Source organism: Macrobrachium rosenbergii, chromosome 48 (assembly GCF_040412425.1).
Source record: "Macrobrachium rosenbergii isolate ZJJX-2024 chromosome 48, ASM4041242v1, whole genome shotgun sequence".
Taxonomy (NCBI): Eukaryota; Metazoa; Arthropoda; class Malacostraca; order Decapoda; family Palaemonidae; genus Macrobrachium; species Macrobrachium rosenbergii.
The window spans coordinates 60106588-60124306 of NC_089788.1; the positions used below are offsets into that span (position 1 = coordinate 60106588).

The 17719-nt window shown below is 35.4% G+C and overlaps 1 long non-coding RNA gene and 1 pseudogene across 1 annotated transcript; one reads left to right on the forward strand and one right to left on the reverse strand.

Moving 5' to 3' along the window:
• The window catches only part of LOC136831444 (zinc finger protein 624-like), a 378392-nt pseudogene that overhangs the window by 145593 nt on the left and 215080 nt on the right, over window positions 1-17719 (forward strand).
• On the reverse strand, window positions 14174-15740 carry LOC136831724 (uncharacterized). The gene is made up of 2 exons (XR_010850962.1): window positions 14723-15740; window positions 14174-14359 (listed from the first exon to the last, which is right to left on the reverse strand). It is a non-coding gene; the product is annotated as an uncharacterized lncRNA (long non-coding RNA).

Below are 17719 nucleotides of genomic sequence, written 5' to 3' on the forward strand. Positions count from 1 at the left end.
AATGGTTATGGCATGTAGTTGTGCAAGAGGGTTCCTAATCTGAATCGTACGTCTTACAATTGAAATTTGAGGGTAACACAAAGTAACCTTAGCAATTTGGTACATCCACAGAATTTTAATGACATATATATATATATATATATATATATATATATATATATATATATATATATATATATATATACATATATTATATACAATCATGAAGCTACAAATGTCGCTTAATATCGAAATTCACGCTACCTCGGTATATCTCCGTTGGAGAATTGTCGCCAAAGGGGAATTTATATAAGTGATAAATGAATTGGAATCGTGGGGACACGAACCCGCGACGAAAGCCTATTCAGCGACTCCAGTTGACGTAAACCATTGAGCCATCAAGAGAGGTATAAGTCTCTTGCCGAGATGTCGTACTGTTTTTACCCGTCGTGAGCGGGGAAAGTGTACTAGCCTCGACAATGACCCACCTCCGCCATGACAGTTCATTGGTACGTTTGGAACATGCAGCTCTTGTTATGAAATTTTTATCACACCGTGATTTATATACAATCATGAAGCTACAAATGTCGCTTAATATCGAAATTCACGCTACCTCGGTATATCTCCGTTGGAGAATTGTCGCCGAAGGGGAATTTATATAAGTGATAAATGAATTGGAATCGTGGGGACACGAACCCGCGACGAAAGCCTATTCAGCGACTCCAGTTGACGTAAACCATTGAGCCATCAAGAGAGGTATAAGTCTCTTGCCGAGATGTCGTACTGTTTTACCCGTCGTGAGCGGGGAAAGTGTACTAGCCTCGACAATGACCCACCTCCGCCATGACAGTTCATTGGTACGTTTGGAACATGCAGCTCTTGTTATGAAATTTTTATCACACCGTGATTTATATACAATCATGAAGCTACAAATGTAGCTTAATATCGAAATTCACGCTACCTCGGTATATCTCCTTTGGAGAATTGTCGCCGAAGGGGAATTTATATAAGTGATAAATGAATTGGAATCGTGGGGACACGAACCCGCGACGAAAGCCTATTCAGCGACTCCAGTTGACGTAAACCATTGAGCCATCAAGAGAGGTATAAGTCTCTTGCCGAGATGTACTGTTTTTCCCGTCGTGAGCGGGGAAAGTGTACTAGCCTCGACAATGACCCACCTCCGCCATGACAGTTCATTGGTACGTTTGGAACACGCAGCTCTTGTTATGAAATTTTTATCACACCGTGATTTATATACAATCATGAAGCTACAAATGTCGCTTAATATCGAAATTCACGCTACCTCGGTATATCTCCGTTGGAGAATTGTCGCGGAAGGGGAATTTATATAAGTGATAAATGAATTGGAATCGTGGGGACACGAACCGCGACGAAAGCCTATTCAGCGACTCCAGTTGACGTAAACCATTGAGCCATCAAGAGAGGTATAAGTCTCTTGCCGAGATGTCGTACTGTTTTTACCCGTCGTGGCGGGAAAGTGTACTAGCCTCGACAATGACCCACCTCCGCCATGACAGTTCATTGGTACGTTTGGAACACGCAGCTCTTGTTATGAAATTTTAACACACCGTGATTTATATACAATCATGAAGCTACAAATGTCGCTTAATATCGAAATTCACGCTACCTCGGTATATCTCCGTTGGAGAATTGTCGCCGAAGGGGAATTTATATAAGTGATAAATGAATTGGAATCATGGGGACACGAACCCGCGACGAAAGCCTATTCAGCGACTCCAGTTGACGTAAACCATTGAGCCATCAAGAGAGGTATAAGTCTCTTGCCGAGATGTCGTACTGTTTTTACCCGTCGTGAGCGGGGAAAGTGTACTAGCCTCGACAATGACCCACCTCCGCCATGACAGTTCATTGGTACGTTTGGAACACGCAGCTCTTGTTATGAAATTTTTATCACACCGTGATTTATATACAATCATGGCGGAGGTGGGTCATTGTCGAGGCTAGTACACTTTCCCCGCTCACGACGGGTAAAAACAGTACGACATCTCGGCAAGAGACTTATACCTCTCTTGATGGCTCAATGATTTACGTCAACTGGAGTCGCTGAATAGGCTTTCGTCAGCGGGTTCGTGTCCCCACGATTCCAATTCATTTATCACTTATATAAATTCCTTCGCGACAATTCTCCAACGGAGATATACCGAGGTAGCGTGAATTTCGATATTGCTTTACATTTATAGCTTCATGATTGTATATAAATCACGGTGTGATAAAAATTTCATAACAAGAGCTGCGTGTTCCAAACGTACCAATGAACTGTCATGGCGGAGGTGGGTCATTGTCGAGGCTAGTACACTATCCCCGCTCACGACGGGTAAAAACAGTACGACATCTCGGCAAGAGACTTATACCTCTTGATGGCTCAATGATTTACGCCAACTGGAGTCGCTGAATAGGCTTTCGTCGGGGTTCGTGTCCCCACGATTCCAATTCATTTATCACTTATATAAATTCCCTTCGGCGACAATTCTCCAACGGAGATATACCGAGGTAGCGTGAATTTCGATATTAAGCGACATTTGTAGCTTCATGATTGTATATAAATCACGGTGTGATAAAAATTTCATAACAAGAGCTGCGTGTTCCAAACGTACCAATGAACTGTCATGGCGGAGGTGGGTCATTGTCGAGGTTAGTACACTTTCCCCGCTCACGACGGGTAAAAACAGTACGACATCTCAGCAAGAGACTTATACCTCTTTTGATGGCTCAATGGTTTACGCCAACTGAGTCGCTGAATAGGCTTTCGTCGCGGGTTCGTGTCCCCACGATTCCAATTCATTTATCACTTATATAAATTCCCCTTTGGCGACAATTCTCCAACGGAGATATACCGAGGTAGCGTGAATTTTCGATATTAAGCTACATTTGTAGCTTCATGATTGTATATAAATCACGGTGTGATAAAAATTTCATAACAAGAGCTGCGAGTTCCAAACGTACCAATGAACTGTCATGGCGGAGGTGGGTCATTGTCGAGGCTTATACACTTTCCCCGCTCATGACGGGTAAAAACAGTACGACATCTCGGCAAGAGACTTATACCTCTTTGATGGCTCAATGGTTTACGCCAACTGAGTCGCTGAATAGGCTTTCGTCGCGGGTTCGTGTCCCCACGATTCCACCATTTATCACTTATATAAATTCCCTTCGCGACAATTCTCCAACGGAGATATACCGAGGTAGCGTGAATTTCGATATTGCTTACATTTGTAGCTTCATGATTGTATATAAATCACGGTGTGATAAAAATTTCATAACAAGAGCTGCGTGTTCCAAACGTACCAATGAACTGTCATGGCGGAGGTGGGTCATTGTCGAGGTTAGTACACTTTCCCCGCTCACGACGGGTAAAAACAGTACGACATCTCGGCAAGAGACTTATACCTCTCTTTGATGGCTCAATGGTTTACGCCAACTGGAGTCGCTGAATAGGCTTTCGTCGCGGGTTCGTGTCCCCACGATTCCAATTCATTTATCACTTATATAAATTCCCTTTGGCGACAATTCTCCAACGGAGATATACTGAGGTAGCGTGAATTTCGATATTAAGAGACATTTGTAGCTTCATGATTGTATATAAATCACGGTGTGATAAAAATTTTATATATATATATATATATATAATCACATCATTCATTAAACTTCATATCTTTATTTTATTTATTGGTCACATCGCTTCATATTATTTATTAAACACTTTTTCCCTATCTGTTCCTAACGTATTGTAAATAAAATTTTAGAAAAAATGCAAGTTGATGATCCACAAAAAGAAAATGACACTTGAACACATAATATTTTAATAATTATTCTATACAATGGAACATATATGGCCTGCATACCAGATTACATTTGGGAGAAATACGATGATTACTAGGGAATACAAACCAACGATATTATGTATAAAACATGTCAACAAAGTATCAGCTGTAGGTAAATATACCTTAGTATCTACATCTAGAGAAGAAGGAAATTTAGCTACTGCTATATATGTACATAACAAAGTATTGTATGTTATGACAGAGTACTTGTAAACTTTACTGACTTGCAAATATCAAGTATTAAAATACGAATAAAGAACGATAGTTGCATAATTTATAATTTATATACAACCAACCTAATAAAAATTTTGACACTGATGAACTTAAAAGAGTTACTTAACAATACCAAGTAACCTACATTAATAGTAGGTGATTTTAATGCTCACAACCCAGTAAGGGACTGTAATTGTACAAACTCGAATAGAACAGGTAATAAAATAGAAGAGTTCAACGATTCAAACGACATGTGCTGTATAAATGATGACGAAATTAGCACATATTTTTCAAAAACTGGAGCGTTTTCCTCAGTAGACTTAACTCTATAACAAGTATAGTTGACAGATTAGATTGGAATATGGTTGATGGCTTGCACACCAAGGATCATTTCCCAGTATTAATTTCCTTATTACAAAATAATCCTGCAAAACATGTCCCTCACTATAACATTTATAAAGCAGATTGGTAGAGATATGAAATGCACTCTAGAAATATCCCACCATTTGAATACTTAAAAAGAACATAATGAAACTAATAAATTTCTTGTTGATTTCATTAAAAATGCTGCTGATAAAGCAATACCAAGCTCAAAACCCCATCCAACAAAACACAGTTCCATGGTGGTCTGATAAGTTAACAGAATTAATAAATATAAAACACTCAGTAGCGAAACGATTAGATAATTTGAATAGAAAGTTCAGTAACATTAATAAAACATTACTGATATTAGAAGGAACTTTACAGAAAATTACTGTATTGTTACTAGAAATTTATACATTAAAACCTCCAAACACCAAAATATCTGCAAAATTTAAAAAAAAGTAATTCAGGGAAGAATCATTTCATGGAGGAAATACGTATCAGATTTCTCTAATAATACTCCCATGCAAAAAATATGGGAAAAATTCAGGAAAATAAATGGTTCCCATGTTAAACCACCCAGACATGCCATAATGAAAGATGGGAAAAGAACACTTGATCCAAAAGAAATAAGTAATAATAGGAGAAAAAAGTAATAATAGGAGAAAAGTTAGCAAATATAAGTAGTGATAAGAACTAGATAAATACTTATGCATAAAGAAAAATAAAAAAGAATTAATAACAATAAATTTTGAAGCAATAGAATATATATATATAATTATTAGAATAGAAAATTTAATTTGGAACAGTTGGAATATGCTCTCTTGACCAGCAGTAAATCTGCTCCTGGAGTTGACAGTATTTCTTTTGAGATGATCTGCCACATACCTTTTATAATCATTTATGGCTTTTAAATTTATTTCCAGGTGAATGGCATAAAGCTGTAACAATTCCTATCCCCAAACCTGGAAAGGATTCCAGTAATGTAAATAATTACAGACCAATTTCTTTAACAAGCTGCTTTTGCGAAATGTTTGAGAAAATGGTAAATGCTCGACTAACATCGCACATTCGAGAAAATAAAATTTTTACTCCCACCCAATTCGGGTCACAGCATAACATCTACATTAGATTCGCTCTCAAGCTTAGAAGACCACATTCGTAGAGGTTTTGAAATAAAACAAACTACTGTAGCTGTCTTTTTTGACATTGAAAAAGCATACGATACTACACGAAGGTATGCTATATTAAAAATTTTACAAAACAACATCTGTGGACATTTACCTAGGTTTATACAAAAATTTTTGAGAAATTGCAGGTTCCAGGTGAGAATTGATGATGTTCTGTCTAGAACATTTCCATTTGAAAATGGTGTTCCACAGGGAAGTGTCCTTGGTGGCACAGTGTTTATTTTAGCAATTAACCCTTAAACGCCGAGCCTCTATTTACAAAAGTGTCTGCCATATTCCGGCGGCGTTCGGGAGTTAGTGCCGAAGCTGAAAAAAAGTTTTTTAAAAAAATCACAGCACGCTTAGTTTTTAAGATTAAGAGTTCATTTTTGGTTCCTTTTTTTGTCATTGCCTGAAGTTTAGTATGCAACCATCAGAAATGAAAAAAAATATCATTGTCATATATAAATATTGGAATATATGACACTGCGAAAAAAATTTCATATATTGTATAAAAATCGTGCTGTGAGCAAAACAGTTAAGGGGATCGGCCGCCTAAAAAAACCCAATAATCTTTAAAAAATTCGATTTGCTGAAAAAAATTCTATGGCTTCGTATAGGGTTCAAGAATGTGTCCACGAAATATTATGCTAAAATTTGCCGTATTTCTCTAGTTATGGCCTAAAATGTAACAATAACTATATACCCATAAAACACCAGTAGCGCAAATGATTTAGTCTGGTATAGTTTTTGCGATATATATTACGAAAACTACCTTTGAAATGAAATGTATAATGTCAATAATATCCTACTCGGCACCTTTTTAGTTATTCCTAGCCATGACAACGCACACGTCATACCATGACGCCGACTGTGGCCGAGAGTTGCCTATAAACTTCCAAGCTAGAAGGACACGTTTTTCATGCTCGCTAGCCTTGACTGAACTCTGTATTTTCTGCGGTGTTTTTGTTTTTTCACCGTGCCTAAAAGGTCCAAGAGTTCACTTCATGCTTCTAGAATGCAGAAAAGCCAAGTGGAAAAGTCCAGGCGAGAAGTAGAAGAAAGAGTTCAAGAAATTAGTGCCATAGAGGGGAATGGAGCGACGGAGAGAGAGAGAGCTGTCGCCCATCAAACGGCGCAGGCAGCGATCTCTGCTGACCAGAGACCAACCACATCCACCCCTAAACGCCTTTTTATTTGTTCGTCACTACCAAAGGGCAAAGATATTTTAGAAAAAGAAAGCAGTAGCTCGGAGGCTGATATTATAGACGATCCTGAAAATAAAATTATCATAATAAGTGAAGCAAGACTTGATGAATTACTTGAATCACGAATCCCTAATTGTGAATGTAAAGTAATTCCCAGGATCCATTTGGCAAGGGATGGATTCGAGACTCTAATAAAAAAGTGTAGGCAACTATGATACCCTAGAGTAATACCTTGCAGCAAGATCAGACAGGGGACCAGGAACCTAAAATTTATAAGAATGTGTCTTAGGCACATAAATAATCAATTAATATTCTTATTTATAATCATTTTGCATTAGTTAATACCCAAAAATAAAAATTAAAACCATAGAATTAATTGTAACAGTCTTTGAAGTCCCTTTTACTTTTTTATGTAACTAAAACTTTGAAGGCCCGTTTCTCAAAACATAAGTTTTTCGCCTTTAAAATGCATCTCCTCCCTTAGTATTGGACCAATCTAAATGAAATTTTAAATATAACATGGGGAAACATGGTATATTAAAACAAAGCCGGGGATTTTAATATTTTGAGTTTCTGATTTTTGGCAATTTTTTTTCTGTAATTTTTCCGGGAAAATTTCATTGAAAAAAAAAAAATTCATATCTCGAAAAATAATTGAAAAATCAAAAATCCCCGGCTTTGTATCAAAGGTCCATATGTGTTTTATACGTGGTTCAAATCTCATCCCTTAAAAACAAAAAGCAAAGGAGGAGATGCATTTTGAAAATGGCCATTTTTGGCCGTAAAATGCTCTGGCGTCACAAAACCTAAGGTCACCGAACAAAAATTTTTTCCCCAGAAGTTCCACACAATATCCTTTAACAAATCCCCTATATATCAACAACCTGTCGTTAAAAAAGTCGGAAACCGGCCAATCCCCTTAAAGCTAATGAGTTATTTTTTTTCGTTGTATTGTACACTAAATTGCGATGAATTTTGTATATAACAAATTGTAAAACGATCAAAGCAACACAGAGGAAATATTATCACAAAATGATGCGTGAATTCGTAACGCGCGGACGTAAAAAGAAGTTTTTTTCAAAATTTCACCATATATCGAAATATTGTGCTAGAGACTTCCCGTTTGTTGCAAAATGAAGGTAATTGATTGAATATTACTAGCCTGTAAGTGTTTTAGCTTCCAATTGCAGTTTTCGACCATTTCGGTCGAGTTAAAGTTGACCGAAGGTCGAATTTTTTCTATTTATCGTGATTTATATGAAAATATTTCAAAATGATAAAAGCTACAACGAGTTATTTTTTGTTGTATTCTACAGGAAATTGCGCACATTTTCATGTATAACACTTTATGTAATGCCTAATAGAAAACAGTGCGAAAATTACGACAAGGTGACTGAAGAAATTCCGAGATTTTCAGCTGAGTTACCGCGCGCGGAAGTAAGGAAAAAGTTTTTTTCAAAAATTCACCATGAATCGAAATATTGTGCTAGAGACTTCCCGTTTGTTGCAAAATGAAGGTAAATGATTGAATGTTACTAGAATGTAGGAGTTTTAGCTTACAATTGCGTTTTTCGACCATTTCAGTCGAGCCAAAGTTGACTGTAGATTTAAATTTTGTCACATCGTAATTTATATGAAAATATTTCAAAACTGATAAAAGCTACAACCATGAGTTATTTTTTGTGTTATTCTACAAGAAATTGCACACATTTTCATGTATAAAACTTTATGTAATGCCTAATAGAAAACTGTGCAAAAATTACGACAAAGTGACTAAAGAATTTCTGAGATTTTCAGCAGAGTTAGGGCGGACGTAAGGAAAAAGTTTTTCCATAAATTCACCATAAATCGAAATATTGTGCTAGAGACTTCTCGTTTGTTGCAAAATGAAGGTAAATGATTGAATATTACTAGAATGTAAGAGATTTAGCTTACAGTTGCTTTTTTCGACCATTTCGGTCGAGTCAAAGTTGACCGAAGGTTGAAATTTTGCACTTATCGTGATTTATATGAAAATATGTCAAAATTGATAAAAGCTACAACCATGATTTATTTTCTGTTGTATTCTACATGAAATTGCGCACATTTACATATATAAAACTTTATGTAAAGGCTAATAGAAAACTGTGCAAAAATTACGACAACGTGACTAAAGAATTTCTGAGATTTTCAGCAGAGTTAGCTGATCCTTTCTTTTGGGATAAGAAAGAAATTCGCGCATGCGCAGCTGGGTCACGCTTGTAAACAAAACAACAGCGTGATCCGTGAACTCCCAGCATCCCCCAAGGCGCGTGATTTAAAAATTTTTTGCAAACGAGGCCTATAAGTATTTTTCCATGAATATTGAAAAAATCTTGTGGTCGACGTATTTTACGTCCACTTGGCACCCGACAGACAATTATTGTCGATGTAAAATACGTCCAGACGGCGTTTAAGGGTTAATGTACACTTGGCAAGAAAAGTGAAGATACAGTTTTCTTTAGATTTCGTTCATCGAATTTTAATTTTTTTCTTACAGAAAACACATAATCTCGGTAAATTTACTCTAGAATATGAAAATACAATGCAAATTATATCATATATGTTAAATCTGCAAAACAAAAACGTTCAGATACTTAAAAACAGCATGCATGTCCGAAGTAATCAGAAGTTCTCAGATGACTTCGTTCATAGAGATCTAAAAGATAGTGTGTGGATATCTCGGTGTAGTACTGTTTATCAGAACGGCAATATTTACTAGTTTTCCGTTATGATCAGGCTTATTATTGCATCATCATACGAGGTAATGATAATTTCTTTAATTTTTACAGATTCATATTTGTATTTCACGGTGTTAAAGGTCAGCTGGAATTAATGGCAGTAAATGTTGTGACAGTTAGGCAGGTTGACCCAATCTATTTAAATCCATAGAGCGTTCTCTATGATGTGTGGAGTACCGCGATAACTTCGGTGGGAAAACACAAGTAACTGGATGTTTTTAACGTTGCCATACTCTCTCTCTCTCTCTCTCTCTCTCTCTCTCTCTCTCTCTCTCTCTCTCTCTCTCTTGCTAAAATATACTATACAAATATAGTATTGCTCAATCTCTAAAAGAAAAAAAATAATGAAATGAGTAGCTCTACATGTCGGCCTGGGCTCTCTCTCTCTCTCTCTCTCTCTCTCTCTCTCTCTCTCTCTCTCTCTCTCTCTCTCTCTCTCTCTCTCTCTCTCTCTCTCTCTCAAAAACATACTATGCAAATATAGTATCGCGCAATCTCTAAAAGAAAAAAATAATGAAATGAGCAGCTCTACATATAGGCCTAGGCTTACACAACAGCAACTCACTCTCTCTCTCTCTCTCCATAACATTGCATTCGTTCCTTTATTGTTCCCCAAGTTTTTCGTTGGACATAGCTCAAATTTAACTCTTGATTTCATTATGGAAGATCGCGTTTCCGATTATGCAAGCATTCCGTTCATTGTGGTGTCATAAATTCATATGTGCAAGGTTACTTCGTAGGTTATGTGGAAAAATGTTTATTTTGCTCAGAACTGTTGCTGCAAATTACAACTTGAACGAATACTGTAAAGCTTACTACTGCATTTAAGTATCAATGATTTCAGAACCATAGAATATGATTGAAAGTTATGGGAGGTCAAGCAAAAAACAAACACAATAAGACTGAAGCTCCTCCCCTTTCTAAAGTTGCCAGATGTCTCATTATTTAGCAATATATGTCCGAAGATTTAAAAAACTGTATCCTCACTTTTCTTGCCGAGTGTACATACTTTTATCACAGCAACAGACTCGTGCAAAGCTCAGGCAAACCAACCTTGTTTACCTTTGTTACTTATCACTTTAAATATGGCTAATATGAATTTATCATAAATTGACGTTACATCGACAAGATCATTTACCCATTTAAACAAAGCGCAAAACGTTGTTCGTTCTTAATCTTTCGCATTTGTTTACTGTAAAAGCACCGGGATGATGTAAGTTTGGTACTGATACTCCAAAAATATTAATTTTGATTAACTAATTGATGGAGTTTTTTAGCCTTTTATCATCATAAAGCAACATAAAACAGAAGAAAACAACACACGATAAAAGACAGGATATTACCTAAGGTTTTTGGTAGTCAGCCTGCTTGGTCGTGTGAGCCACAATCTTAACTGATGAACAGTGTTCAAACGAGACAGATCCTCCACAGTAACAGCTCTAGCTCTACGCTCAGTTTTTAATGACAGATTTCTTAATGAAAGTGTGGTATCTAAATTTTCCGTGTGTGTGTGTGTCATTATATATATATATATATATATATATATATATATATATATATATATATATATATATATATATATATATATATATATATATATATATATATATATATATATATATATATATATATATATATATATATATATATATATATATATATATATATATATATATATATATATATATACATACATATATATATATATATATATATATATATATATATATATATATATATATATATATATATATATATATATATATATATATATATTATACATACATATATATATATATATATATATATATATATATATATATATATATATATATATATATATATATATATATATATATATATATATCATAAACTGGGTCCTCAGTTTGGAGGGAATTGGAACAAGTTATTATTATAGACTGCCTACGTACCAAGGACCCCCAGGTTATGAATAAAAGGAAAAACTACTGGAAACTCACCTTAGAATCTTCCTGGATTTACATACATAATGAAGGTCTCCATTTGGAATTAGAATTCTTTTACAATTAAAAAGGGGTTTATTTACAGACAATGGGGCAAATATGCAAGACAAAAAAAAAAAAAAAAATGCAACAATTTACAGACACAAATTACATACAATAGATCAATAATGCAGTAATTTGCAAATAAGCAATGTAAATATTAGGGGCCACAAATACAACACCCCATTATAACAAATGACTCTGTTATGTTAAAATGCATCCATTCACAAACAATAATACATTGGAGGGGTGAATTCCAGGGAAATGGCAATCAGTTAATTGAGATTATTTCTGTGTGGGCAATGGATTCTTGCGATCAGGCTGCGACCAGGAATGGTTGCGAAATTTGGATGGCAGTCAGAACTAGCAGGGCATAATATTTGCGGACTGGACAGGATAGGATGCCTCCTGTAAGAGAGGTCAGGAGTTAGTACCAACAAGGGGGTGGGGAGGAAACCTCCCTTGCTATTAATTAAACACAATAAATTTCCACACTAGGGAGGAATTAACCCTTAAACGCCGAGCCTCTATTTACAAAAGCGTCTCCCGTATGCCGGCGCGGTTTGAGAGTTAGCGCCGAAGTGGAAAGAGTTTTTTTTTTTTTTTTTTTTTTTTTTTTCCAAAAATCACAGCACGCTTAGTTTTTAAGATTTAAGAGTTCATTTTTGGCTCCTTTTTTTGTCATTGCCTGAAGTTTAGTATGCAATCACCAGAAATTTAAAAAATATTATCATACATAAATATTGGAATATATGACCGCAAAAAAAAAATGTCATATAATTGTATACAAATCGCACTGTGAGCAAAACGGTTAAAGCTAATAAGTTATTTTTTTCGTTGTATTTTACACTAAATTGCGATGGTTTTGGTATATAACCAATTGTAAAACGATCAAAGCAACACAGAGAAAATATTATCACAAAATGATGCATGAATTCCTAACTCGCTTACGTAAAAAAAAGTTTATTTTTTTCAAAAATTCACCATAAATCGAAATATTGTGCTAGAGACTCCAATTTGTTGCAAAATGAAGGTAAATGATTGAGTATTACGAGAATGTAAGAGTTTTAGCTAATAATTGCATTTTTCGACCATTTCAGTCGAGTCAAAGTTGACCGAAGGTTGAAATTTTGGCACTTAACGTGATTTATATGAAAATAATTCAAAACTGATAAAAGCTACAACCATGAGTTATTTTTTGTTGTATTCTACATGAAATTGCGCACATTTTCATATATAAAACTTTATGTAACGACTAATATAAAACGGTGCAAACATTACGACAAAGTGACAAAAGAATTCCTGAGATTTTCGGCCGAGTTAGAGTGCGGACATAAGGAAAACTTTTTTATTTTTTTTAAATTCACCATAAATCGAAATATTGTGCTAGAGACTTCCAATTGGTTGCAAAATGATGGTAAATGATTGAATATTACTAGAATGTAAGAATTTTAGCTTACAATTTTTTTTCAACCATTTCGGTCGAATCAAAGTTGACCGAAGGTTGAAATTTTGGCACTTATCGTGATTTATATGAAAATATTTCAAAAGTGATAAAAGCTACAACCATGAATTATTTTTTGTTGTATTCTACATGAAATTGTGCACATTTTCATATATAAAACTTTATGTAATGGCTAATATAAAACAGTGCAAACATTATGACAGTGACTAAAGAGTTTCTGAGATTTTCAGCAGAGTTAGCGTGAGCAGACGCAAGGAAAAAGTTTTTTTTCAAAAATTCACCATAAATCGAAATATTGTGCTAGAGACTTCCAATTTGTTGCAAAATGAAGGTAAATGATTGAATATTACTAGAATGGAAGAGTTTTAGCTTATAATCGCGTTTTTCAACCATTTCGGTAGAATCAAAGTTGACCGAAGGTTGAAATTTTGGCACTTATCGTGATTTATATGAAAATATTTCCAAACTGATAAAAGCTACAACCATGAATTATTTTTTGTTGTATTCTACATGAAATTGTTCACATTTTCATATATAAAACTTTATGTAACGGCTAATATAAAACAGTGCAAACATTATGACAAAGTGACTAAAGAATTTCTGAGATTATCAGCAGAGTTAGCGCGAGCAGATGTAAGGAAACGGTTTTTTAAAAAAATTCACCATAAATCGAAATATTGTGCTAGAGACTTCCAATTTGTTGCAAAATGAAGGTAAATGATTGAATATTACTAGAATGTAAGGGTTTTAGCTTACAATTGCGTTTTTCGACCATTTCGGTCGAGACAAAATTGACCAAAGGTTGAAATTTGTAGCACTTATCGTGATTTGTATGAGAATATTTGAAAACTGATAAAAGCTACAACCTCGAGGTATTTTTGTTGTATTCTACATGAAATTGCGCACATTTTCATATATTAAACCTTATGTAACGGCTAATATAACCCTGGACAGGTAGCCTCGGAAACCTGTCACACGACAGGTAGGGTAGTGTACTTTTAGACACACGAACTTTGGCCGTCAACTACTCGGGTCATATGGGACCAATTTTTTTTTTTTTTTTTTTTTTTTTCTAAACTACTGAGCAAGTACTCTTCTTTCTACTGGTGTAGGAGAAAAAACTCTAGTAATAAAAACAATACCCTATTTATTCAAAATCTGACAATAAGTATCAAAATTAAATTACATACGTTTATACTACCAAAGAGTATCCTGAGGTTCAGAATTCTTGAGAAATACGAGGCAGGCTTGAAAGAAGAAGGGTTGAGCACCATTTTGAGACTAGTCAGGCTGTGATAGCTCGAAAACTGCAAAATCTGGAAAGAGGAGAAATATATGTACATTTTTTTTTTTAAATCAATAGAAAACTTTGCATAACAAAATATTTTTTTTCTACCACTAAATCTTTATGGATTTGGATGAAATTTTTTATAAGTATTCTGCAAGCATCTAAAATCATGGGAAAAATAAAATAAAATAATTTGACAGCTATAAATGGGTCAAAACAGGTACATTTGGATGGCACCACACACTGCCATCCAGTGCCAAAATATTTTTCATGTAAAAATGAGTATGACATGGCTTAAAAGGTTTTATTTTTATGTTAAATGTTTTTTAAATGTAATATATAATAAAAAATAAACAATAGACAATAATAATAATAATTTGGGAACACTTACCAGGAATTGGAGCACTTTTCACAGGTGTACTTCAGGTGGTGGGCACAGGTTGTCTTCCTGCAGTTGCTACACAAAATTTTTGATCTCGCATTAGAGGAGGAAGGGCAAAGATGGCATCTCTGCTGCTTTTCAGAGCGTCCCTGGCCTTCATTTGTGGCAACGGTGATGTCTTCCACCTCAAACACAGAACAAATCAGGGGTGAGACATCCCTTGGAAGATATCTCTTCTGCTGCAGGCGGTTGAATGCCCAGGGACGACAAAGTTCAAGTGCCAAATCCATAGCAAATTTTCCTGCTTCGTAACTCAGAGGGGCTAAGGGGAAGGGCAAAAGCTGTTGCAGCCCTCGACGTAGAAGGCTCGTCCTCCTGGGGTGCAAGGCATTCCAACTCGTCTTCCAAGTCTTCATGAGTGACTACTTCTACTTCCTCATCCTCCCATGTGTGGGCGTCGTGCAGGTCATCAGACACCCTGTCTGCTTCGATAACAATCTCAGAGGGGTCCTCCACATCACTGGTGTCATCCTCAGAAGAAAGCAGCTTATTGTAGTCCTCGTCCTTCACAAAATTTCTTCTCGACATGGCGAAACCTGAAAACATGAAAAAATGGAAAATTAGAAAAGTACCAAAAAAACCATCTTGGCCATGAGCAATCTCCAAAATGGCAGTTGGTCTATGTAGAGCAACCATTCGTTAATATTTCCACCGATAATTATCACTATAGTCCAAATAACAATGATGCAGCAATAAATTTTACAAAAATATTGAAAATCACTTTTACTTACGTACAGGGTAAGGTAGTGCTGAAATATACACAAAAGAAACTTTCGGCGCCGAAAATACTGTGTTCATGGTGGACTTCAAGTGCGGCACGTCTACTCTCCATGTCAGCTCGACAAAGACTAGCTATTCCAGAAAAATGAGTCCACCTACTTGAAGGGGACGCTGCGCACAACGAAAAAATGGGTTTTGCGCAACCTGCGTGTGTCTAAAATGGCACAAGGCTACCTGTCCAGGGTTAAAATGGTGCAAACTTAACGACAAAGTGACTAAAGAATTTCTGAGATTTTCGGCCGAGTTAGCGCGCGCAGACGTAAGGAAAAAGTTTTTTTTTCAAAAATTCACCATAAATTGAATATTGTGCTAGAGACTTCCAATTTGTTGCAAAATGAAGGTAAATGATTGAACATTACTAGAATGTAAGAGTTTTAGCTGACATTTGCGTTTTTCGACCATTTTGGTCAAGTCAAAGTTGACCGAAGGTTGAAATTTTGGCAGTTATCGTGATTTATATGAAAATATTTCAAAACTGATAAAAGCTACAACCATGGGTTGTTTGTTGTTGTATTCTACATGAAATTGCGCACATTTTCATATGTAAAACTTTATGTAACGGCTATTATAAAACTGCAAAAATTACGACAAAGTGCCAAAAGAATTTGAGCTGCGTTGCTGATGCTTTCTAGTGGGAGAAGAAAGAAATTCGCGCATGCGCAGCTGGGTCACGCTTGTAAACTAAACAACAGCGTGATCCGTGAACTCCTAGCATCCCTCAAGGCGCGTGATTTAAAATTTTTTGCAAACTAGGCCTATAAGTATTTTTCCGTGAATATTTAAAAAAACTTTTTGTAGTTGACTTATTTTACGTCCACTGGCACCCGACAGAATTTTCGTCGACGTGAAATACGTCCAGTCGGCGTTAAAGGGTTAATGATATCAGTAATAATCTACGCATTGGCATTAAAAGGAACCTGTATATGTATGATTTTGCCATATATTATTCATCATCTCTAGTAAAACATGCTGAATAAATCATTAATAAAAGCATAGTAAAATTAGATGAATGGGCCTCATCTGTAGCCTTTAAATTTTCCATAGATAAAACTCAAGCAATCTTGTTTTATGAAAAAATAAAAAGGGGAAAAAGGTGAAGGATTAGATTTAAAAATCAGAAACCATAGTATTCCCAACTTTTGTAGTCGACGTATTTTACGTCCACTTGGCACCCGACAGAATTTTCGTCGACGTGAAATACGTCCAGTCGGCGTTAAAGAGTTAATGATATCAGTAATAATCTACGCATTGGCATTAAAAGGAACCTGTATATGTATGATTTTGCCATATATTATTCATCATCTCGAGTAAAACATGCTGAATAAATCATTAATAAAAGCATAGTAAAATTAGATGAATGGGCCTCATCTGTAGCCTTTAAATTTTCCATAGATAAAACTCAAGCAATCTTGTTTTATGAAAAAATAAAAATGGGAAAAAGGTGAAGGATTAGATTTAAAAATCAGAAACCATAGTATTCCCAACTTTTGTCGTCGACGTATTTTACGTCCACTTGGCACCCGACAGACAATTTTCGTCGACGTAAAATACGTCCAGTCGGCGTTAAAGAGTTAATGATACCAGTAATAATCTACGTATTGGCATTAAAAGGAACCTGTATATATATGATTTTGCCATATAGTATTCAACATCTCAAATAAAACATGCTGAATAAATCATTAATAAAAGCATAGTAAAATTAGATGAATGGGCCTCATCTGTAGTCTTTAAATTTTCCATAGATAAAACTCAAGCAATCGTGTTTTATGAAAAAATAAAAATGGGAAAAAGGTGAAGGAGTAGATTTAAAAATCAGAAACCATAGTATACCCAATGGCCAAACAGCAAAAGTTTTGTGATTAGTGTTCGATACTCACTCGAACTGGAAAGCCCACATAACATATGTAAAATCTAAATGTAAAAGAGCGTTAAACCTAATTAAAAAACTATCAAACACTACTTGGGGAGCCGATATACATACCCTTACTGTACTGTATAAAGCAACAGTTCTGTTTATCATTGATTATGGAAGCGAAGTATATGGCTCAGCATCTGATGCAGCGCTGAAAATGTTAGACCTTGTTCACAATGAAGGCCTTAGAATATGCTCAGTAGCCTTTAGATCATCACCAAAATCATCTTTACAAGTTGAATGTGGTGAACTAC